Genomic DNA, 23,742 nt, shown 5'->3' on the forward strand with positions numbered 1-23,742 from the left:
TAAATTCAACAAGAAAATACAGGTTTCAAATGGAATATATTCCACTGGATTATGTATGGAGGTATTGTTGGTGAAAAAGGTTTGAACACTTGTAAAAGTGAATTTGTAGTTGTGTATTGTGAGTTGTATACCTGTAGAATTGTTTTGTGATCATAAAATCATCTCGTTTGATCATAAAAAATATAGCTTTTGATAAGGTTGTTTAATAAATGTAGACATGTTCATGATATTGGTCGGGGGGTGTGGGCAAAGGTCAGCACTTTCGCTTTGAAGTTGGATTATACCCTGGGAGACTGGGTTTGACGACTTTCCTTTGGAGAATTGGAATGTTCTCTCTGTGCCTGTGTGGTTTTTCTCTCAGTAAAAACAACCCAATTGGATAGTATTGAAGGAAGATGGATGGATTAACTCAAACTGCAACAAAAATAAACTTTGGATCTCTCGTTATCTAAAGAGGTCCATGTTATACATTGGCTTGTTCGGCCCAGCTTGTATATTTAGCTGCACGTGGCCCCTCAGATCCGATGTGACTCCTCTGGTGTACATGTACCTGAGGTAAAGTTGAGGTAGATTCACAGTTTGGCCTATAGATGGCAGTGTTCTTACAGAAACAGACCCATATGAAATTGAGTGGGGAGCTTCGATCACAAAATCCTGTGATGGATAAGAAAATAATCTTCTCATGCAGTAAATGTAATTTACTATCACTGTGCTTCAATATTTTATTAGTACCTTTACAACAGTTTATACTTATAATTGTAAGTCAATTGAATTGACAAAGTAACGGGGCGTGTGGACCTTTTTTGGGGAATTGTGAGTAATGTGGCAAAAGTTCGGATCATAATGTATTTTAATGGTAAGTTAGCAGGTGGTTGAAGCATATGCATGTTAAAGGTGTGCACATTTAGGAATACTGTATATTTGAAAAGATCTTTTCTTACTCGAGTCATAATTGTTGCTAAAAAAAAAAGAGAAAAATTGAATATTTCAAGTTGTGTGCACGTGTTGTGTATTATTATTCATTATTAATGTTTTTTTTTCCTTCTCTCTCTCTGGGCGGAAACAGTTAACACTGTAATGAGCCGGAGTGTGAGGGGGCTGGGTTTAAACGCGCAGTGTGCCACTAGCACCACACACGCGTACACGCCACATACACACACATACATACTACTGTAACGCTGATGGAGCCGCCAGTCTCCGTGGGTCCGACAGAGTCCCTGTGAGGAGAGAGAGAGAGAGAGAGAGAGAGAGAGAGAGAGAGAGAGAGAGGGAGGGAGAGAGAGAGCCACGCTGCGGGTCTGGACCGACGCTGCGTAATCTGCACCCGGTGGATGAGGATGACAAGCCCCGCCGCGGCGCACACTTCTCCCCTTCATCAGCCCCGGGAGGACGCAGAGATCCCCAAAACTGAAGGAATGCGCCGTTTCCCTGACGCGGTCCAGTGAAGTGACATCAGGAGGAGGAGGAGGAGGAAGAAGAAGAGAAGGAGGAGGAGGAGGAGGAGGAGGAGGAGGAGGTCAGGTCCGATGGTGGAGCCGCTGCCGCGAAGTTTACGCGCTGAATTCGCGATCACTCCCCGTAACGATGGTTTCTACGTGAATGAATGACGCCGCTTCACCGGTTCCGTGCACAAGCTTTTTTACGCAAGGACCTGGCGGAAGAAGGACTGAATGTAAATTACACCTCAAAGGGAGACTTTGACTTGGCGCAGCGTTTTCAATTTTTTTTTTCTTATTCTGGAGACGTTTATTAATCTGTGGATGTTAGTGTTGCGCATCACTTAAAAAAAAAAAAGAAAAAGAAAAAAACCCTGATCAGACGAACAGCCGCGCTGGAGGAAACAGGAGAACCGGCACATCCAGTTAAATGAAGAGGTGAGTGATGATCATCATCAGCATCTCATTTGTTAAAAATCTGCTGTGCACGGGGCGAATATTTATATATCACAATGTCACAAAAAATATAGATATAAATCAGCCTGTCTGCTGAATCAAAGGCTCCAGACATTATTCATTTTTGGCTGCAGGCTGTGGTAAAAAAAAAAAAAGGTAGCCGCATGTACATTGTATCGCTGCCTCGACTCACACTTTGACGCCTAAATACATGATGAGGTGTGATCATAAATATAAGGCACTGTTTGTCCATTGTACAATCAAAGAACTGGGAGTGTTTTTAGATGTGCAGCACGTTTTATTACTGTATTTATGTTTTTTTCTTTTTTACATTCATTAGAATTAATTATCCCAATACACTTGAATAATTGAGTTACAACCTGTTCCTTTGAGACCATGCTGAAGCTGAGCATCATTCTTGCTTATTGGCTTTTTCTGGTTTGTGTAAATGGGATATTGCTGTATGGTACTTAATGAAGTTACTTCTCTGGTTAATGTTCTTTATATCATTTTGTAATCACCACATGGCTGGATTGTTTTATGGTATTAATTTGCCTTTATTGTGAGCAAAGTTGCACATGTATGCACTTTTGCTTGAATGATTTATATTCCTTTAAATCTGTATCAAATTACTACACATAAATCAATTTTAGATGTTTAATGCTGACTGATAAAGGACTAAAGATCTGGAGCCCTCTCTCCCTGCAACAAGTGAACCATGAGCCTGTAGATACAATAATTGTCAAACAATGACATATCTCGCTTAGTGTTAACTCAAGCACTCAAACAGTCACATATGTGACTTGAAGTATCTAAATCCTCCATATTTGCATGCCCATTCTGCCTACTCAAGTGGTGAAAAATAGCAATCTGAAACACATTTAAAGCAGTCAGATGCATTGCAGTCACTGGCCTCACTTTATGATTCCACACTGACTTCAGACCTCATCTGTCCAATTCAGCAGATGCACCTACAAATCTCCATTCTCTGCCAGACTGTCAGCAAACCGGCAGGCACCCATGACAATGACGTTAAAGAAAATAAATGTTGTCTTAAGGAGAAAATTGCCTTACATTTGCATGAAAATAACTTGCATCTGCCACGGCTGATGGGTAGCATATTAATCCATCTGCCCTTGCAATCAAACCACATTTCTTCTTGGTGAAATCACTTTTTTTTGTGAGCATCTAAAGCGTGACCCTCTCACATAATTATTTTAATATCCATCTCAAAGTGAAACAGTGGTTTGACCCCAAAGCTACCACCAGGGTGGAAATTGCTGCCTTTAGAAGAACAAACCAGCCCTCCACACTGGTTTGATTATCACATGCTGATTATATTCACCTAATTAACTCCAATCTAATGAAGAAAAAGGAAACGGGGCCGATAGTGCTGCCACTGTCCTTCTGACCAGTCGGCTCTTTAACAGTGGTTGAAAAACTTGGCTTGACTGCTCTGTTTTGAACTTTATCTGAAATCTATTTACTTATAGTTTCTTGTTATTCAACAGCATACTAGAATCTACTTCACATCGTAAAATTGCTGTTCAAGAGTGGCTCAACTGCTGTGGATCATCTTAATTCAGTCTGAAAAGAAATAAGCACAGACGTTAAGGATTCTGCTCAATGAATCACTTTGATGCCTTTGAAGGCATGCCTTCCAAGAAAGACGTTCGAAAATCAACACATCACACATTCAGCCGATCAATAAGGTTAACCTCACCGAACTTGAGTGAAATTGCTTCCAATGGACAAACTTAGATCGAGCTTTGTTGACGTTGCTCAGCCACTGCCTCACTGCCGCACCACTCTGCAGGGGACTGGAGGATTTTGATTGGATTTACAGTGACATTATGTGATCAGAGAGGTATTGTGTGCTTCGAGTCTTTATTGCCGGCATGATTTGCATAAGCCTGTTCGGGACTTCCAGATGAAACACAGTTTTTACTTAGACTCAGAAGATATTTTTTATGTAGTGAGAGGATTTTATCTTCACAATAAATATTTTAGCCTGCCTTTTAGCGGTGTTTAAATAAGTGACCTTTCTCGTGTTCTGTTGAGATAATAATCCTTTGCTATTCTCTGTAGACTGTTTGATAAGTGTGTAGGGTGATCGGCGTTGCGTACAAGACCGCCTGTCGCCACTGCCACCATCAGCGTCTATCAGTAAGTGCGACAAACTCTGGCTCAAGAGCGTCCTCTGTTGAGAAAGATCGTGAAGCCTAAACAGAAAGCCGAGTTAATTATCAGGCATCAATCCGTCACACCACTCAGGGCCTCTCACTTAGACTGTGCCGCAATTATGATGACGCCACTCACGGTTTTATTTAACTGCCTGGTTTTCCTTACGAATGAGTTGTTTCTGCTTTTATTTCCCCCCCTCCGTGTGCTGCGTCACCACCAGCATTTGCACAGCACGCTGCCTTCCCCTGTCTGGATTCCCCCCTTAAGGCAGCCGGACTCGCCACAGTTTAGCTTGAGAGATTTTGACAAGTAGCTACGCATGCAGGCAGAATCCTTGACCTATTTCTTAATGAGTGAATACTGCAAATGTGCTCAGCGGCTGTGTATTCTGAACCTCCCAACCCCACCACCACCACCACCACCACTACTACTACCACTATCACTACCACAGCCACCCCCACCATCCAAACTGTCTTCTGCTTCCACGCACACAAGTGGACACATGCAGATAATGGTGCTTTTGAGAGTTTAGTGACTCATACTCCATTCGATACAGATCCTCCTTTTCCTATCTGCAGGAGTGTACAAATAGTGAGTGTTTGTTTTAATGCAATTGGCCCCCTGTCTTCTCTCTCTGTGGGCTGTTTATCTGAACCTCTCAACTGTCCAGCTGTCACAACAGAGATCTCAATCTCCTTGACCCACACACGCTCCACTCACTCAGCCTTGGTATGCACATGTTTGTGTCTGGGATCCGCATTTATGGCGAGTATGTGTGTGTGTGTGTGCATATAAGAATTGACATAACAGTGATCTGGATCTGCGGTGACAGTGATCAAGTGGAGTGCAGCGAGGGAGAACATTTAGTCTGAGAAGAGGTTTGGCTTCGGTGAAAAGCAGAAGATCACAAATCCCTGTTTCTCTTCATCCACTCGGCAGGCTGTGGCGTTTACATCTCCTGCGCTTGCTGTCTCTTCTTTGGATGATAATAATTGTAAACAACATGATTTTGCTACCTGTCTCTGACGCTTCAAGGAAAGCACAAGTTTTCGCAGCAGCGGTGCTTTCTCCAGGCAATGATTATCCCGGCAAACATTTGTTTATGTGCATATTGATTCACAGGTGTAGAAACTGAAAACTCTCGCACTCCACATGTGGTTTAAAGATGACTATATATCAGGCTATATATATGAGGTATACGACAATGGGCAGTCATTTTAAAAGTCAAAAATGGTTTTCTATTCTTTTTTTGCTTCTGTGAAAATAAATACAAGATTTGTTTTGTTACTGTGGATCAAAAACAGCCTCCGATACATGTGGTACATGTGCTGCCTTGATTTATCACTCGATACTCCCATCTGTCATCTGTCTTTATGCCTGGGAAAAGATACCAATGTTGCATATCCTCTTGTAAAGATTCGTTTATTTGTTTCTAATCCTATAGATATCATAGATCTGAGATGCAGCAACACACTTTGATAACCCACACGCAATAGCAGATGTTAAAAAACACCAGAGGGCTACATTTAATGGTCTAGTCATGCTGCTGTAGCCGCTTTCATCATCTTGAGTAGTTGTGCATGTAGCCTCAGTGACTTATTGAATCGTTGAAACCATTTTAAATTGATGACTACAGGCCACTACATTGTTAAGTAGCAGCTTGCCCAGTATGAGCAACACATAGCACAGAGTGCAAAAATCAATGCCACTCTGCATTTCATTTTTCATGGTACACAGTTCAACTGTACTTTTTAAATGCTGCAACTACTTGAAAAGAGGGAAAACAACACCTTTCCTGCAGTAGTGGTTACCGCGCTGGGATTTTCCTTCTCTGATAAGCCTGTTGAGAGACTTTGGTTCCTCATGTCCGTCAGGTTGCTGGCTGTTTTGTGCAAGAAGAAGATGTGTTGGTATCCGCAGCTCTCAGACAGGCCCTCACATCAGAGGACCAACAGGGAGCGTTCACAGTCGTCCCTCTGCCTGCTTCAGCCACGGCCGGTCCAGATCCTGCTCTCCCCATTGATGGCAGCAAGTTAGCAATGGACCCTCGTGTGCACTCTGCTGTCCCAAAGGCTTGCCAGCTTGCTGAAACAAAGCCTTTTGTAGGGCCACTAAATCCAACAGATGGAGAAATGGACAGTAAATGAAAGTAGAGCGAAAGGGGAATAAAGGAATTTAGTGGAGCATGTTTGTGGGTAGGCATTTAGGCTACTCCTTTGGGAAGTCTAACACCCTTACAATGCAGCACTGGCAGAACTTAAATGTTCTCTTGTTGACACGCTGCAAGAGCGGCTTTGGGCCCCTGTATGAGTGGAGAAGGCAGTCTGCTCACGAGGGCTCTCCAGGGCCTGGGAAGCCTTTATTAAGATGTTAATAGAACTGCCTTCATGACACATTTTCATGGGACAGGATCCCTCGCCTCTGCCATTCTGCAGTGCCTCAATCTGCCCGCCACAATCATCAGTCTCTCTCCTTCACACAACAGCCTGTTTCGGCATTCAGCCCCATCTCCACATTCTCCCCCTGCACTGGGCACTCTTACTCTTTATCTGATCTCTGCTGTCACAAGCCATCCCATATTCACCACGTGTAACAAAATTATGCGATGCTCGTGATAAGGGCAGAAAATCATGGCACGGGGACTTACAATGACAAGCCTGGCTGTTTGTTTGCCACTGATCTTCAAGCCGCCTAGAAATCAGACTGTCACCCCAGCAAGTCGTCAGGGTTATTGTGAGTTGTATTCTCTCACTATGGTTAATTTACACAAAACTACCTGTGTCTCTCACCCTGGGTAGCCTCTATCATCCAAATCTGCTGCTAATGTTGTCCAGTGCAGCTTGATCAAAGAGCAGCCAAGAGAGAGACAAGAGAAAACTGGAGCTTTACATACAAATACCCTGACTTAACTTCATTGTCATGAAAGGCATTTGAAAGTATCGCCTCCACCATTTTTCCTCTTTTCACATTCATTTGAATATAAGTCAGTTTAGCCTGGCACCATCAATAATCAATTAGCTGGTGTCATGGGAGGATGTGCGTTTTGTTTGGTGGAAACTCAACAATAAGTGAGCAACAAAAGAGAGCGGGAGAGAGAGGCAGAGTGGGAGGGGGCCTGTGTTAGACGCCAAGGGGCAGCTGTCAGGAACAGATGACTGTGTGTGTGTGTGTGTGTGTGTGTGTGTGCGTGTGTGTGTGCGCGCGTGTGTGTGTGTGTGCGTGCGTGTAAAAGTAATTTTTGCTCAGCAGACTGTGTTTGTGTCCTTTTTAATTTATTTTTCTTTGGCTGTGTGGCACATGCGTTATTTGTGTGGAAGACGAGGCACCAGAGTAGGCTTGCGAGGGCACTGCCATGCAATGGTGCCCACACTGCCCCCTGGTGATGAGGATGCCCCTGACTGCCACCGTCGCCATGGTTACTGCAGAAAAGAGGTGCAGACATTGCTTGTCTAGTCTGTTCATGTGCCATAGGGTAGCCCGGCCAACAGCAGCTTTGTCCCTCTACTATATAAGCTGCAGGCCAATTACAACTGAGGCTGCTTTCAACTCAAACAGGCCTTTTATGGTTGTTACCTCACTCAGTTATTTTAAAGTGATGCATATTTTTCTTTCCAAGATTGACTGATGCCAGTGCTTTCTTAGGAATCGTAAAATCCAACAGGTTGTTGTATTAAATTTTTTTTTGGGGGGGGGGGGGGGGCGGGGGCACAGCATAAATTTGTTGAGTGTTGTTTGAATGGATTTTCAGAAAAAACAGTGGTTTTCAAAATGGGGAGTGTCAGGGTACTTCAGGCTGAGGCTTGGGGCAGCAAAGCCCAGTTCAGTTACATGTCGGAGCAGAATTCATGTTTTTTTTTTTTGGGGGGGGGGGGTATCTGGAGTAGTAATCTGAACTGAACTGAAAACAAAGAAAGTATTATGACTAATACTTAAAGTCAGACTTTTCATGGTTCTGGTGATGTTATGCTTGCAGTTATGCGTGAAGGTGTGTCTGCTAATTACAGTATGAGACCATGTGAATTTTGGAGTTATGTTATGACAAAACACTAAACGTTGCTGACTGGGTTCACACAATGGAATAAACTGCTGTCACAGAAAAACACATTTGGAGATTTGTGATCAAATTGCTAAGGTCAGTATATCACAGAGCCTTTGCATATGCAGGTCAACTTTATGTCTGCGATCTAATTGAAATTAGAACAGTGTGTGACCTGTCTATATGGAGGGCTTATCCTCCTACACCTTTAGAAACCCAGACATTATTTCTCTCACAGCGCTCTCGGGCTCAGTGACATGTAGATACCTGCACTCTTGTGCGCTCTTCATTGTTACTATTTTCAAGTCAGCCGTGGCCTTATCTTGGTGGATAGCTTCTGACATTGTGAAGCTTGAGCCTGAACTCACTTCAGCCCTCGGCAGAGAGTAGGAGAAAAGAAAATGGGAAATGAGGCTTTCCAAATGCATTCCCGCGTTCGATGGCAAACAGAAAACTCTGTCTGGAAAATCTCCCCCCAACTCTGCTATCTTGTTCCTCACATGCACGCACACACACATCCTCTTGATTAACTTTTTCCACAGTTGTCGACCAAAGTAAATTGTGTTAAATTGATGATGAAAGACCTTGAAACTCCAGAACACATGATGTGGGGCCTGTGTGGCATCCTATTTCCAAGCAGTGTTGAGAGAAGAATCAAGACAAATAGTGCAGCTGATAACTGGAGGAAAAGAAACACTAACATTGACAAAGAAACTAGTAATGGATTATGCTTTTCATGCTAAGAGTTCAATTGGCAGTTTTTTTCAAGAATAGTCATATTTGCTAAAGGGGGGGGAAAAAAGTCTTTTTTTTTTTTTTGCTTGAGATGTTTCAAATGTGCTTCACATGATCATTCACATTCACCTATTTGTTGAGTGAAAACACATGCACGCACACACAGAGTAATGGCCGCTGTAATGGTTCTGTGATTTTACCATGGATATTTTGAAATGTATACACCGAGACCGTGCCTGATAGGGATCAAACCGCAAACATTATGATCAGGCTACAACCCACTTTAAACACGGAACACAGCCACCTTGATATCAGCAGCACTCCTGTTACTAATACGGTTACTGGCGACAAGATTTGGCATTTTCTGCCAATTCAACCGATATTGTTTTGAACTTTAAAGGTAAAATGTATCAATGTCAAATGTCTTGCTGCTGTGATAGAAACTAAATGAAACAGTCATAAATATATAGCAAAAAAAAAAAAGCTGAACAGTTGCTGAAAAAAGTAATAAAAACAATGATTGTGGCAGTTAAAGCTCAGTTGTCATTCGATCCTCCATATATCCCTACGTGTTAAAGCGTCCTTGAGCGACACTGAACCCCAAGCTCCTCTTAGTGGTTTGTGAACACCTTGCATGGCAACCATCATGATCGGTGTGTGACCAAATAGGTGTATGTGACTGATAATATATAGTATGTGGGAAAATGCACTGTATGCATTAAATACTAGATAAAAACCTTCATATGTAGTACAACCAACAAACTGACACATATGAGAAAAGTCACCGTTGGCAATTTTACTTGGAAACTGTCAAAAAATCAAATAAGCATGATGAGTTCGCCTCAACTTACAAAACTGCATATGCAACTTCAGAAACATGAAGGATAGTATGTGTTTAACTGGGATGTTTGATCCCAAATGCATTGTGAAGAAGTATTTCAACATACAGTTGAAATAATTGTTTAGACTACTGCCACCAGTCTGGTAAAACCAGACTCTTTGCTTTGGCCCAAGGTGATTTATAAGTGTCCAAGCTGGAGGAAATTAATTCTCCTCCGGGATAACATCCATGTTTATGCATGAATACATGACTCTGATCCACACACTGAAGCCAGCAGGAAAAAGGGGATGAAAGATACTTAGAAAAAGGAGGCAGCTTTTCACATAGCCTGCACAATATACCTAGTCACTTTTTGACTAGCTTGGGGCAAAACTGTTGATAACACTTTGTGGATGTAATTGCTTTTGTTGTTGATTTTGACCTCACTTGACCTTTGAGGATTATAGCTTTGCACACCATCAGCATAGCACTTTGTAAAATGTGCAGGATAACAAACAAGACCAAACCCAGCTCTCTCCTCTGTTCTATTCTTGTCTTATCAAATGGAATCAACACAATCTCCATTGTGAATCACATTGCGCAGTATTTATATCATCAAGATGAAACTATAATAGAGGAAGTTGGGTGTTCTTGTTTGCCCACTTTTACTTCCGAGTGCCCTTTGCTATCAAAGGAAAACACTGCATGCACTGTGTGGAACAGTGGGAGCTCGCCCAGACAGACACATTATTCTTCTTCTGTCATAAGCAATGAAATGTGAAGCCTGACAGCAGCGTCTTCATGTAACCTACAAAGAAAATTATTAGTGTGGAGTAAATGACATGACGTGATATCACACAATGCAAAACACATAATCAAGATCCACTCCGTTTTCACACGTCAGCTCCAGAGGAAGTCAAGAAGCATTGTCTTTTTCTGCAGTGTTAAAGGAGAATGAATCGGGGGTATCTAAGACAATTATTCGGAATGTGACAGCCAAGCCTTTAGCAGCGGAGGACTTGAATTCTCTGTGTTGTCCGTGAAGATGTTGATTAAATATGACTGCTCTGAAACATTTGCCTGCCTAAGGGAGCCATGGGTAGAAGGAGGGAGGCGAAGAAGCAGGGAGAGAGTGAGAAAAGCAAGGGGCCGGGCAGGTTTGTACTTGAAAGCAATGAAAGAGCATCCTTTCTTGTCTTAATCTGCAACAGTTAGGGATTTACACTAAGAGAGCTAATGCTGTTAGCCATTTTCACCAAGAAGGCACATTGAGTGGATGTTTGACATGTTACCACTGCCACAATGGCGTCACTAGAATCACCTTTTTATTTATTTATTCATCTCACAGACAAACAAATGTAGTAATATTACGTATATTCTCCTCTGAGCTTGTAAGCACAATGTTTACAGTTAAGTACTTTACATGAGCCTGGTTGTCTCTGGCTGGTGTGAACCCTCCCCCACATTTCTCCGAAAACATGTTCAACCTGACAGGGGTGAATAGGTGAGGTAAATTAGCATTTTAATACAAAAGATGTGCAATGTTTCCAGCGTTGTTTTTTGGGGAACAGTGTGTGAAAAGTAAACAATTTGTTTTTGCATGGTTTCAAGATCCCTAATGATTGTTTTTATTCAAAATCTTTGCAGATCACTGAAGAGGGAAGGTTTGAACAACACAATTAAGCACTGATGTCGGTAGTGTTTCACACGGCGTCAACAAACGCTTGCCTTTTTGTTTTTCTGAAGCCAGTGGTTAACCTTATTCATTGTCATCTCCTCTGCATCGCCCATTTCTTTCTTCTGCTCTCCATGTATATATATTTTTTTTAAATTTTTGGGGGTGGGGTTGGGGGGTGCAGGCATGCCTGAAGGGACGGGCATGTGGCTTACATGCTGGGTAACGTCAGCACATTTTTATTTTCACCTTTATTGTTTTTTTTTTTTTAAACCAAGGCCTGCATGCTGCCTTGAATTCTTAAACAAAAAGAAATTTTTTAGGAAATGGCTTTGAAGCAGGGAGGGACTGCTAGACAACATGTCACAGTGGAAATGATCCAAAGTACTGTATACATAAGCATGCACTCAATCATTTTACTACACACACACACACACACACACACACACATACACACACACACACACACACAGAGAGTCATCTTGCAGACATTGACAAGCCTGATAAAGGACACCTTGCCTTTGTTTACTTTACCAAGGCTACGCTGTTTGTGGGTTGTGTTGTACAAAGCATTAGTAGCTTCAATGGCTTAAGGTCTGAAAAGCTGCACGGCTGTGTGTCTGCTTGTCTGGATCCCCGAGGCGTTGAACATGTACAGTAGCTTTGTGTCAAGGTAAACAACCCCACCTGTCTTTGTGCGCCACTTGATGCAACCGATCACAGAAAGAAGAGCTGAGGAAAATAGAGCAAAATTGCAGGCAGAAGGATTTCCAGATTGATTTAATTGCAGCAGTCATTCTATGTTATTTTACTGCAATTCTCTTAAAACAGGCTGCCGCTATGAAGGAAAACTGTATCCAAGATAATTTGATATCAGAGGTGCTTGTAAACATTTAGCAATAAAAGGGTGTTTACAAGGAAAACCTTTAAATGAAAAAAAGGAATGGCGCAGAATTAGTTGCAGAATTACTACGCTATCTGACATGCATTAGTGGTTTGGATGTGTGACTTAATTCAATTGAAGCACAGAGCAGTAGGTGTCTTTCACAAGTTCTCTCATAAGAAATCCTCATTGGAAATCTGTCGATAACAGACTGAATTTTCATAATCCCATAATTGTGATGGTAACACTTTTAAATATATAGCCGCAGACAGCCTGCATCATGTTGATATTGGAAAGGGATAAACCAGCAGCCATTTATTGTTGTGATGAAACCTCTACTAAACCACCTTAACCTATTGATTCAGTGCAGCAAATACCAGGATCAGGGGTCAGTTTTAGTGCTCCGAGGGGTCACAGTGCCTCTGTAGTTAACACAGCATTCCCAGCCTCTGCTACAAAACAAAGGAAGAAACAAGGAGGTCTGGGATTTGTACTTGTGATACTGAGTCAGACAGGAAGAGCAGAGGAAACTGTAAGGGAGGGACGGAACAGGAAGCCAAATCTGTTTTCACAGAACTCAAGGCTGCTGTGTGCCAGACAGAGGTATATAACTACCATTTGCACTGGAGTAGTTAAAGGAAACAGACGGTTTGGGAATACCTGAGTACCCCGCGCTGCTTCAGCAATTTCACAGTCCAGCGTATAGACTTTCAGATATCGTGGGTGTGGGTGGATGTGTATTACTCCAGACTAATGGGAAAACGCTCTCATTCACTCTAAGTCACTCCTACCCAGACTGAAACAGCAGTGAACCAACCACCAAGTGTCCTAATTAGCCCACTTCAGCATGTTAGTCTGCCCCAGCTGCTCCTATTTATGTTACTGATGAAATGCTGAATGGGCCTTTTTTTCCCCTTGGTTACATTTTCTCGAGGGTAGAAAACAGTCGATTTTTATCGTTTTTCTCTTTCCTGTTATTGCAGTTTTTTGCTGGAGTATGATTATATGTTTTCCTTAGTATAAGCATTAGGGGTCTTTTGTTTGGCAAACAGGGTGACTGCCAAGCCCTATACCCCATAGTTTACCTTCTTTTCCTCCCCAACTGAAACACTGGTCACAGATATAAATTACCAGGCTTCCCACGGGTGCATTTATGCAAAATCTGAACGTGGGTATCATTTCCTTAATGTCTTCTTCCATAGCATGCTAATTATCGAAAGATTTCAGTGAAGAGACCTTGGCTGCTTGTCGAAACCTCATTTTACTGCTTCACTAAACCTTCGGACCATCATGATCGCTTTTAAAGAACTCAAACCACAGCATCCCTCTCCCTGCTTCATCATCTATGTGTGCGGTCTAAGGAAAAAGTTAATATGAGGTAGAAGCTGCCACAGAGGAATTTGGACAGCTCGCGTCTGGCAGTAGCCATACTGACCAAGCATGGGAATGCTCTTCTTGAATTTGTTATTGCGCTTACAGGTACTGCTCTTCACCTCTCCTGTTTTTGGTTTCATATTGCTTTTTTTCTCTTTTTATTGCTCTTCTTCTCATTCGTGTCTTTTTGGCTATCAGTCTTTAAATTTTTTTTTCCTTTCTGTCTTGCACTGTGGGATCTGGTCCCAGGCCGCCTCGCTCTTCTAACAATGAAACAGATGCTAATTTTAATCATCTTACAAGCAAAGATGAGACTTTGATCAAACTTAATGCTCAGAAAGCAAATGCTGAGAGAGAGAGAGAGAGAGAGAGAGAGAGAGAGAGAGAGAGAGAGAGAGAGAGAGAGAGAGAGAGAGAGAGAGAGAGAGAGAGAGAGAGAGAGAGAGAGAGAGAGAGAGAGAGAGAGAGAGAGAGAGAGAGAGAGAGAGAGAGAGAGAGAATGCAATTTGGTGACTAAGGAAAGGAAGGATACTCCACTCGAGAACTGTTACACTTAAGCCTTTTGTGCAAGTATTTCTTTTGTCCAACATTTTTACATGCAATCAAAGCATTGTAAGGATTACAGCCTACTTTGTACCAAAGCTGCATTGGAGTAAGTCCTGTTCTGACTGTCAGCATTATTTTCAAGGCCTTGTGTAGGGTGAGGAATAAGGTGTTGTAAAGCAAATGTATTGTGGCATCACCACTTTTGGCAGTAACACACCTGTACCTACCTGCAAATGCGATTTTAACATTTGCAACATTCATATTGCAAAATTCTGACTGAACTTGAGATGAGCTGTGTATTTATGTCCTACTATTTCACAATGGCAGACTTTTATACATGACAGAAAGGTGCAGTGAATTATGTTCATATTGATATAACATTATCACTTATTGCATGTTTGCTTAATGGTTACTTCTATTAAATAGCAACACAAGTTACAGTGACTAGAGTTTCTGTGAGCTTGTTAGTCACTCATTTTTATCTGAAATTCCTGCTCATCCACCAAGTGTTACTTTAGCAGAAGCTGTCTTCTTAACTGATTCACTACACTCATGTTTACTGCAGGGGCTCATCATCAATACAGACATAACCCATGTGATGTATCAGCATCCTTAAATAATCATTAAATAAGATGCTGCCTGCTGCCTCCGTGTTTGTATTTTTTTTTTTTTTTTTTTTTGCGTCCTGTAGTAATTTTGTTTAACATTGAAATTATGGAGCATCTTCTTTCAGCTGAACTGAATGAGTCAATCTTTAATTTAAGTGACCCTCATAGTTTTGACTGCTCAGCTGATCTTCCATAGTGGCACTGCTATAATACAACAAATCACTCAATATTAAGACATCTGAAATTCCTCCAATTCTTAATGGAATAATTAATCACTGTAACCAAGTCCTAATTCTTTAGTAGCATGCACAACACTGCTCATGCACATGCAAGTATGTGTGATTACACCAATGGCGTTCTCTCCAGAGACCCATGCCTTATCTCTGGGTGACTTGATCAAGATGTAGGACAAGAAAAATACTGACAGACAGTAGTATGAGGCTCAGCAGCCACATATAAAAGATGCTCTCCAGTGGCTGCCCGGAGAATATGGATGGCTCAGCTGTCTCCATGTTATATCTACAGGGTAGCGGTGACAGACTCAGGAATCTCTGGCCTGTGAAAATGAGTGTGAAGCACTTACTCCCAGGTTCACTGATGTAGTGGACTGGCTGTAGTAGCTTTTCATATAGCTCTGACACACTCAGAGCGGCTCTGACAGTCAGGAGCCTTGTACAGTATGTGCATCTCAGATGTGTCCATTTGCCACAATAGCCTCAGTCACCTCTATCTCATTTCAAGCTGCTTGGCTCTCCTTGGTTCACCAAAAAAGGGCAGATACCCACTCCAGGGTTACTGCAGGTGTAATGGCAGAGGGAAAGGAAGGATGGAGGGTGAAGGTGGGAGTGTATGCTAGACAAGTAATAGCCTTTATGTTTAGATCCATTGGGACATTTCTCTTCTCCAGCCTGCCTCTCCTGACTTTGAACATAATGAGTATTGGATCTCTTCCCCTTTTGATCTTTTGCAATTTTTTTTCAAAGTAGTTGATGATCGCAGGCATACAAGAGATGCACCGTCCCTTCTGTTCTTTAAAGTAAAACAATACACAATGATTAGACTTCACAATAGTGAATAACTCCTTGAATTGTTATTCTGTATTTTCACTGCAAATCTACATCACTGTGATGCTTGTTCCATTCACCTGCTCCCTTACTACAACTCAGGCAGGGAGCAAGTCTGCAATAAACACATGTATTTAATGTAGGCTGGGTGGATTTGCGCCAGGTTAGCAATCCTGGTTCACTGTGAAAAGACCTAAGTTTGATTCTGTACTTACTCGGTAGACATTTCTCTGCAGAGTTTTCATGTTCTTTACATACATGCATGGCTCTGCAGATTCCAACCCCACCCAAAGACATGCTAGTTTGGCTTGTTGTTGGTTACTTATTGTCTCAGTAAATGTGTTTGTCTCATTCTGTATTTCACTCCCTGTCAGCTGGTATCAGCCAGCTCACCACAAAATCCTGAATTTGCATGAAACACTATTAAGGATGGACTTATGGATTATTTACACAATTCTGTATTGCCACTCTTGCCGAAGGAAGAAGATACATTTTTTTTGTATATTTATGATATGACTTTTTGTTTGTGAAAAGAGATGACGCAATAAATGTATGTCAGCATAAAAAAACAGTTAGATTAGAAGATGGATGGACAGAAACATGGATAGATGGATGCACATTTCCTGGGCACACAATGTGTCTACACCTTTAAATATTTACAGTATGTTTAAACTGAAACCCACATAAGCATCTTTGTTTAATTTGTTTGTACTTGTCTGGTTCAATATAGTTTTGTAGTACAACTGTTTCATTAAAAAAAAATAAAAATAAATGAAGGGGGAAAAAAAATCATTGGATAAGTTGACCAAACTTTCACAACAGTCCTCCTGAAATCTTCTGGGTATTTAAAAAAAAGTGCTTGCTGTGGTGATATGCCTGCGCGACTCACAGGAAGCCAGCCAGTGCTGATTTTCCACCGTATCTCAGCCAGCGCTGCATCCTGTACGGGGTTCACACGGAACAGGCCGGAAGGCATGCATGCACGCTTCAGCACTGATCCAGCAAGTCACTCCGTGAGCCAGCCAGCTCGCTCTCTGGGCTCTGTCCCATCCTATCCCGTCCTGTCCTGGAGTGGCCTGGCAGAAGCTGCCACACTCCAGAGGGTGATCAGGTGGATTTTTATACACCCGGCATGCGCTAGACCGAGTTAATGCTCACTGCAGTGCTTGCTGCTGTTTTATATTTCATATTTATTGCAAGTCCTCGTTCAACTTGCATAGAAATGTATTGTGAGCTTTTTCTCTGTGCTGCGGTCTGCGGCAACAGTTTTGTAACTTTACATTCCAGTGTGCTACTGAAGTTTCTGAAGTGAAGAAGCTTTTGAAAATACTGTCAGAGAATTTCATTTTGTCTCGCCTTATAGCTGCTTAGCGGTTTCCACTCATGGTGAGACAATCTTTCAGATTTGAACGCTTTTCTTTGCAGTTTACATGTTCTCCCTGTGCATTCATACATTCTCTCTATGTACTATAAATCCCTCCCACAGCTTTTGCACATGGAGTCAAAGGAAACTGCAGCCAATCCCAGCTGACGAAGATAGATAAAGCAGTATAGAAAATGAATGAAGACATGAACAGTGTGTACATTTCTCGTATGTTTCAAGTTCTTGCAAATTTATTCAGTGAGGTAAAAGTCAATATTCCCTGGTTGAATACATGTTTACTGCCTTCTTTCCATACAGTATATACAGTAGGTCCCACTCGTCCCCAGCCTGCCGGTTACCACACCGAAACTGTTGGATGTGCACACACATAAAGACGAGAGTCATTGGTTTTTTTTGTGGTTTGTTCTGCGAGTCTCGGCAGAAACTACTGCACTCTGCTTGCAAGGCATGTATCCTCACTGTGTGGGTAAGCACCCAATTTCCTCACCACATGCTGGTATTGCCTCTCATCCAAAGGGAGATTGGGATAAGTAACTAGCCACAGACTTGATTTTGTGGTGCTTTATCACCTCTGATGAAATTAGAGCGGGCCTCTACCAGGCTGAGGTGGAGAGTGGAGCAGACGGAGCAAACAGGAGAGCGACTGAGCGCTTGGCAAAAGTGTGATAATGCATCTGTTATATATGCCTCTGCAGAGAGGTCCTGAAAATAGACTTTAACGGCCCTCAGACGGTACTCTGTGTTTGAGAGGTAGACAACATTAGACCTGTGATTACAGGAGGTCCTGAACACAATAAGTACAAGGTTTCCTTCCTCCTGCACTTTACATAATGACACAACCACCACAAAAATTACATTTGATTTCTTATTTTTAAATGTGCCAACTATAACAATCATAAAATGCTGAGTGAAATGTTTTTATGGTTGTGTAGCATTTTGATAACAAAAGTTGTCAAAGGTTGTTATCTTTGTGAACAAACAGTCATCATAAATGGTTCATTTTCTCCCCTATTCTTCACACGAAGCCTTATCTGCAGCTGGTAGATCACGTAGGCTGTCTGGCTTTTGGTCAAATTTGAATGTTTAGCTTTCTCTGTCTCCTAATCAAGTTTGGTGAGAAGATAGGAGACCAGACGGTGGGAGGAAAAGCTGTGATGTTTATACGTTGTGCACACTTTGAAGGGAAGAAAAGGAGGTCATTGAGGTTGGGCGGCCTAACTCCATACATGTGCTTCCTCTGCTGTAAATCAGAGCCATGAGTGTGAGATAAGGTAAACATTGTGTGGATGTGTAAGGAGCTACCGCTGACCCTGAACAGACTGGGTTTATAAGAGGACTACAACATGCAGTGAAGCATGCGAAGAGGGTAATATTGTATGTCTGTTGATGGCTGCATCTTTATGTTTCCTTTGCAAACAGCGGGAAGCTTTCCCCATCTGCAATGGAAACGTATTTATTTATATAGTCCTGCTGTGTTTTTTGAAATCACCACGAAGACCCGCGCATACAGTAGCTGTAAACATTATTAACCTTGTGCAGTGAGCCCAAAAGAAAACTTTCCTCTTCCTTGTATAAGGACAATGAATTAAATTAGCCTTGTGGCGCACAACATTGCAAAAAGGACAAAAGGAAACAGTAAACATGAGGACATCATTGGTAGTGGTGCACATCATCAGTCAACTGACAGCTGAGATGAATCACTGACTTACTCTTGCTATAGACATGAAAAGTGGCTCTATGTTTTGTGTTCTTCACACTCTGAGAGAGTTTTCTCTTTGCACTCGAGGACCATGCATGCTGCCAGATAAATGTTCGAGGTTTTAGATGAGGGAGGCCAATGGAGGTTACACATGCTCTACTGTCATGTTAATGGCATTGACATATAATTGATTTTAGCATGGATAGAGCTACAGCTGCCCGGGCAAGTGTCCACAGCCGCATGTTTCTATTACATCACTTGCCCTGTTTGCGCTGTTCAGAGTTAGATATCAGTTTGTGGAAATAGTACATCACCGCCCTCAAAAATAACCGAATACAGTATCTTACCACCACAGACTATCCTTTCTAAGCTCTCCGTAGTGATCTCATGTCTTTTACCATGTTTTTTGATGGAAGTGTTCAGTAGAAGAGTTTCCTGCTGAGTTTCCAGTGCCTGGTTGTTAGCCAAGCCAGTGTAGACTCATCCTTTCAGTCAGTGTGTGATTATAGAACTGCAGGCTATATTGTACTGTCCTTAGATGAAACAGTAGCAGGAAAAAAAAATTGAAGGGATTACTTTGACTGACAGGATTCCCATAATTTGTTCCTCCCCTCAGAAACTCTTATATAACCATTCTGGGTTTTGGCTGGTGTCTACTGAGTTAAATAACGTGTCTCATTGTGTAATGAGTACATATAGTATACACTTAAGCCAACAGAATAGTCTTGGTTTGATTTTTTTTTCCCACCTCCTTTTCTCAGCATGTCTCTGCTCTCCTTATTCTTTTCATTCCTTGACTGACCCTTACTTGAGTGTGCCAGCCGGGCTCAGCAAATTTGCTCCACATAAGTTGTGACTGCTGCTGTGGCTGTGATGGCTTGATACTCGGGCTGAAATAATGACTGCATGGCTTCTTATTCTTCCTTGCTCCTTTCTTCTGTCATTATTTCTTTTTCTCCTCCATTGTATGCCTTGTTCTCCTAATCTTTCTTCATCTAATCTATCTAACGCTCTTAAACTTGCAGCTGTTTTTCGTCATTGTCGCTCATTTTCGCAGGCAGTCCTTCATAGTTGCTTTTGCCTTATCTGGTTCCTGTCTTGCTGTATTTTACTGCTCTCACCCTTTTCCTCATCCCTCCCAATACTTCCCACTTCCTTAAATCCTTTCAGCAATAGCTGCCTTGACCACTGAGCCGTGCCTGTGCACTATGATCTCAACGAGACACATGAGGAAGCAGGAGGGCTGTGAGCGAGGGAATACACAGGGATGCTCATTGATCAGCAGTAAAACTAAAACTTCAACGTATGTCACCCTGGAATTGGTAATTACGATGTCTTTATTTGGACTCTGCTCTATCAATAGTGAACACTTGAAGGGGAAGAAATCAGTTATGTTTTGAGCGGAGTTATGTAGCTGCAGGTACATTCAAATACATTAACTTTGGACCTCGGATTCCTTGAATGGTGAAATAAGTCGATGCTGCTTACTCACATCAAAGTCATCGTTGCGGCCTGGTGATAGATGACTGTGGAGTTCTTTTTACACAATTTTTTACTGTGAGATGCAAGAGTTCTATATCCAGCTCCAGTTTCTGCAGTTCTGCAGACAAACCTTTTTGAATTGGAGTAGGAGTACCACCCAGACCTGCTGAGCTCAGTCACAGCTGTGTAACTTCAAGAAAATCCTCATTTGTCAGCGAGTTGAACACATAGGAGATCTTCTTTCCTCTTGGTTTTACTAATTTCTGCTGTTTACTTAAAAATCAAAATTATATGGTTTTAATAAGCTGTACTGTTGCTGCTCAGTCAATCTCTTGTATCCCTTTGTATTTTGATGATGCTGGTTCAAGTGCTTATCTTTCAACACAGCAAAGATGAGTAAATGTATGCTCACAAGTATGAGGGATGTGTAGTGGAAAAATATAATCGGCTTCAATCAAGTTAAATGCAAAGCAGTTGTATTGAATGTATGATGATTTGATTGTAAAATGGTCAGATTTGGCCTGAGGATGATTTATGTTTGAGGTGCAAGCGATCCTGGCTTGAAAATCTGTGTATATTCCAAATATAAAAAGGGTCACTTTTCAATATCAGTGCTGAGGACACTTTAATAGGTCTGGAGGAACCCTTCCATCATCGGATCAAATCAAGTTTTGGCTGAATGTAACAAACACACACAATATTGAGCATGTAGTTTTAAATTATTTTATTTTATTTCATTTCCTTTCATTTCATTTCATTTTATTTTATTTATTTATTTATTTTTTAAGTGATCTTCATTTGTCTGCACGCAACATTTCACACACTCTATGGAACACGCAATTAAGCGCACACATTTCAGCTCACTTGCAGAGCAGTTTGGTGGTGCTTAACTGCAGATTTAGTGTGATTATTTGACAGAAGGTTGAGTCCTTTGGAGCCTATTCCTGATTGGACAGCTGAACACCAAAGGTCAGAGAACAGCTTTGTTTAGCAGACTGTGTTTAGCTATAGGCAGATAACACCTCTACAGGGAATCTGTTGATCAACAAAGCAAATACATCAACCTGAAGCAGAGTGCAGACAAACATGCTACAACGATGCCTGTGCTTCCATGTGCACACACATGGGTCTGCGTGCACAGGTCATGATGTGGTCTGACCTTGTGTGTGTTCATGTCATATGACTTCTCTTGGCCTGGCTGCCCTCACAATAGTCCACCTTCCCTTTACTACGTTCAGTGTTACAGCATGTTAATGACTTTGAGTTTACATAATCTGATTGCAGAAAAGCCAGACGAACTGAGCCATTCATTCAACTCATTCTAGTCTACTTCACACAGGCATGCACAATTGCCTGCTCATTCACACCATTGCCCCTCTGGCTGTCCTTTACACCTGCTACCTGGTGCACCAGACAAGTATTTCATTTTGCCAAGTCCATTTTTCTGCTTCAGCAACTCCTAAGTTTGCCACAACATGTGTCCAGAAAAAAGGCCCCTCAGATGTGCTGGTGTGATGCTGAAGGTTTCACTCACAGTTAACAGGGCATCATCACTAAATTGACTGTCATTTTAGTAAGGAGATCAGTCAGATCAAATTTCTTCACACATTGCATTCGCGATTCAATGATCCGCATGTACATGATTGGATGTTAGTGTCTGTATACTTCTTGTCTTTAATAATTGATTCGGACGCGGTTCATTTTCAGCACTGTAACACACCACAGCCGCTTTACATTTCATGTTGTGTAACTGAATGCCTCCACGTAACAGCTTTCATTATGCTACTTCATTGACTTTCAAAGTGACAGCATAGTGAGGCTTACACGGCATGTTTATAGAAAGGCTGATCCCCTGCTATTCGAGTGAATGTGTATGGCGTCAATCAAGGAGCCTGATTCTGTTCCAGGGTGTATATAGAGCCGAGGTGAGATATCTGATCCTGTGGGCTCTGCTGGCATGTCACTCTGTTTGTTTTCTTTGCCCGCCGAGGATTCCCTCTTCTCTCGGTGAGGCCCTTTACAATTTAGATTTATGGAAATGTGTCCTAATAGACATCTGCTTTCACAGAATGACAGACAGAGGTAATAGCGTGTACTCTACTAAGTTGTCGGTGGCGGAAATGTCTGAGAATATCACGCTTTAAGACTCAACCTCCAATTTAATAGGAAAAATACATAAAGCTTCATAGCTGTGTCAGCGCAAGCTTCAAGAAAAAAGATGGATAATTTATATACGTCTGACTCTGAATGTGTGTCTGTGTGTTCCCCTCTCTCTCTCGCTCTCTCTCGCTCTCTCTCTCTCTCACATATTCATATATATATATATATATATATATATATATATTTAGCATGTGTTTGTGCCTTTGATTGTGGGTGTGCATACATGCATGTCTGAGTTTGTGAATGTGCCTGTGCGTTTGGAGGAGGTGGCAGCTGTGGGAGGGAAAACAAAAATCATTAAAATAACAATGACACTGTAAGCTCCCTCACAGGGTGTCATAGGTTTTAAGCGTAATACTAGCATGTGTTTTTCTCAAACAGATTTTGGAGTGTGTGAAGTGGCAGTGGAGGCTCATGAGAGGCGGGGTTAAAACGGAAAAGATTAGATACACGTGTGCCTTGTTTGTATTCGGGGATAAGCCGCTATGCTGGGACTCAATTGCTCCTGCGTCACGATGACATGCTTCTTTGTGCAGCATCTCGGAATGTGGCGGGATGTTTTAATAATCTTTTATACGCTTTCATCTGCGTAATATCTCCACTAGGCTGGGGCAGAATGAAATGCTGTGAGACTGCTTTCAATGGGTGCAATTCAGTGAAAGGCAATTGAAGGCCTAGCTGCAGGCTTCTAAACTCAAATAGTCATGAGCAAGAGTACTGATATGGGTCACTAACAAAGATAGTGCCATTAAACACTGAATACAAAGTGCTCTGCTAGAGTGCCCTGAGAGCACATGCTTAATCGTGGGCAAGTGTGCATTAATTTACAATGTGCTGCTGAATTACAGCTCTTTAAGCCATTGCTCCAAGCCTGACACATATCAAAAGATAAACAAAACAAGGCAGTTTATAAAAAGGTCAGGTTTAAAAAAGATTGCAGTGATGGTTGGTCAACATTCTTTTTTGAACTGTTTTGATATTATGGGCAGCTGTGAAGAGAATACACAGCAGTGTTTCTCTCCTTGGTTATTGTGGTTCATTAGTATGAGGGGATTTTGAATTGCTACAGAGGAAAACGACATAATCAGCCACCTCCAACACATCAGCACAAATAATAACACTTACTGAAGGGCTTGTGGTTTCTTAGGGTGTTATCCTTCTACTCTGCTATTGTGTTATTTCCTTATAAAGCCAAGAACA

General features: G+C 41.9%; 1 protein-coding gene across 1 annotated transcript in view; it reads left to right on the forward strand.

The window, feature by feature from the left end:
- The first annotated feature begins 1,743 nt into the window (after positions 1 to 1,743).
- plxna2 (plexin A2) overlaps positions 1,744 to 23,742 on the forward strand; it is a 188,851-nt gene continuing 166,852 nt past the window's right edge. Inside the window, exon 1 of the mRNA XM_080497333.1 lies at positions 1,744 to 1,874. The gene's annotated coding sequence lies outside the window, so the exon portion shown is untranslated. The remainder of the gene's footprint in view (positions 1,875 to 23,742) is intronic.

The sequence above is a fragment of the Blennius ocellaris genome, assembly GCF_963422515.1.
Source record: "Blennius ocellaris genome assembly, chromosome: 5".
Lineage (NCBI taxonomy): Eukaryota > Metazoa > Chordata > Actinopteri > Blenniiformes > Blenniidae > Blennius > Blennius ocellaris.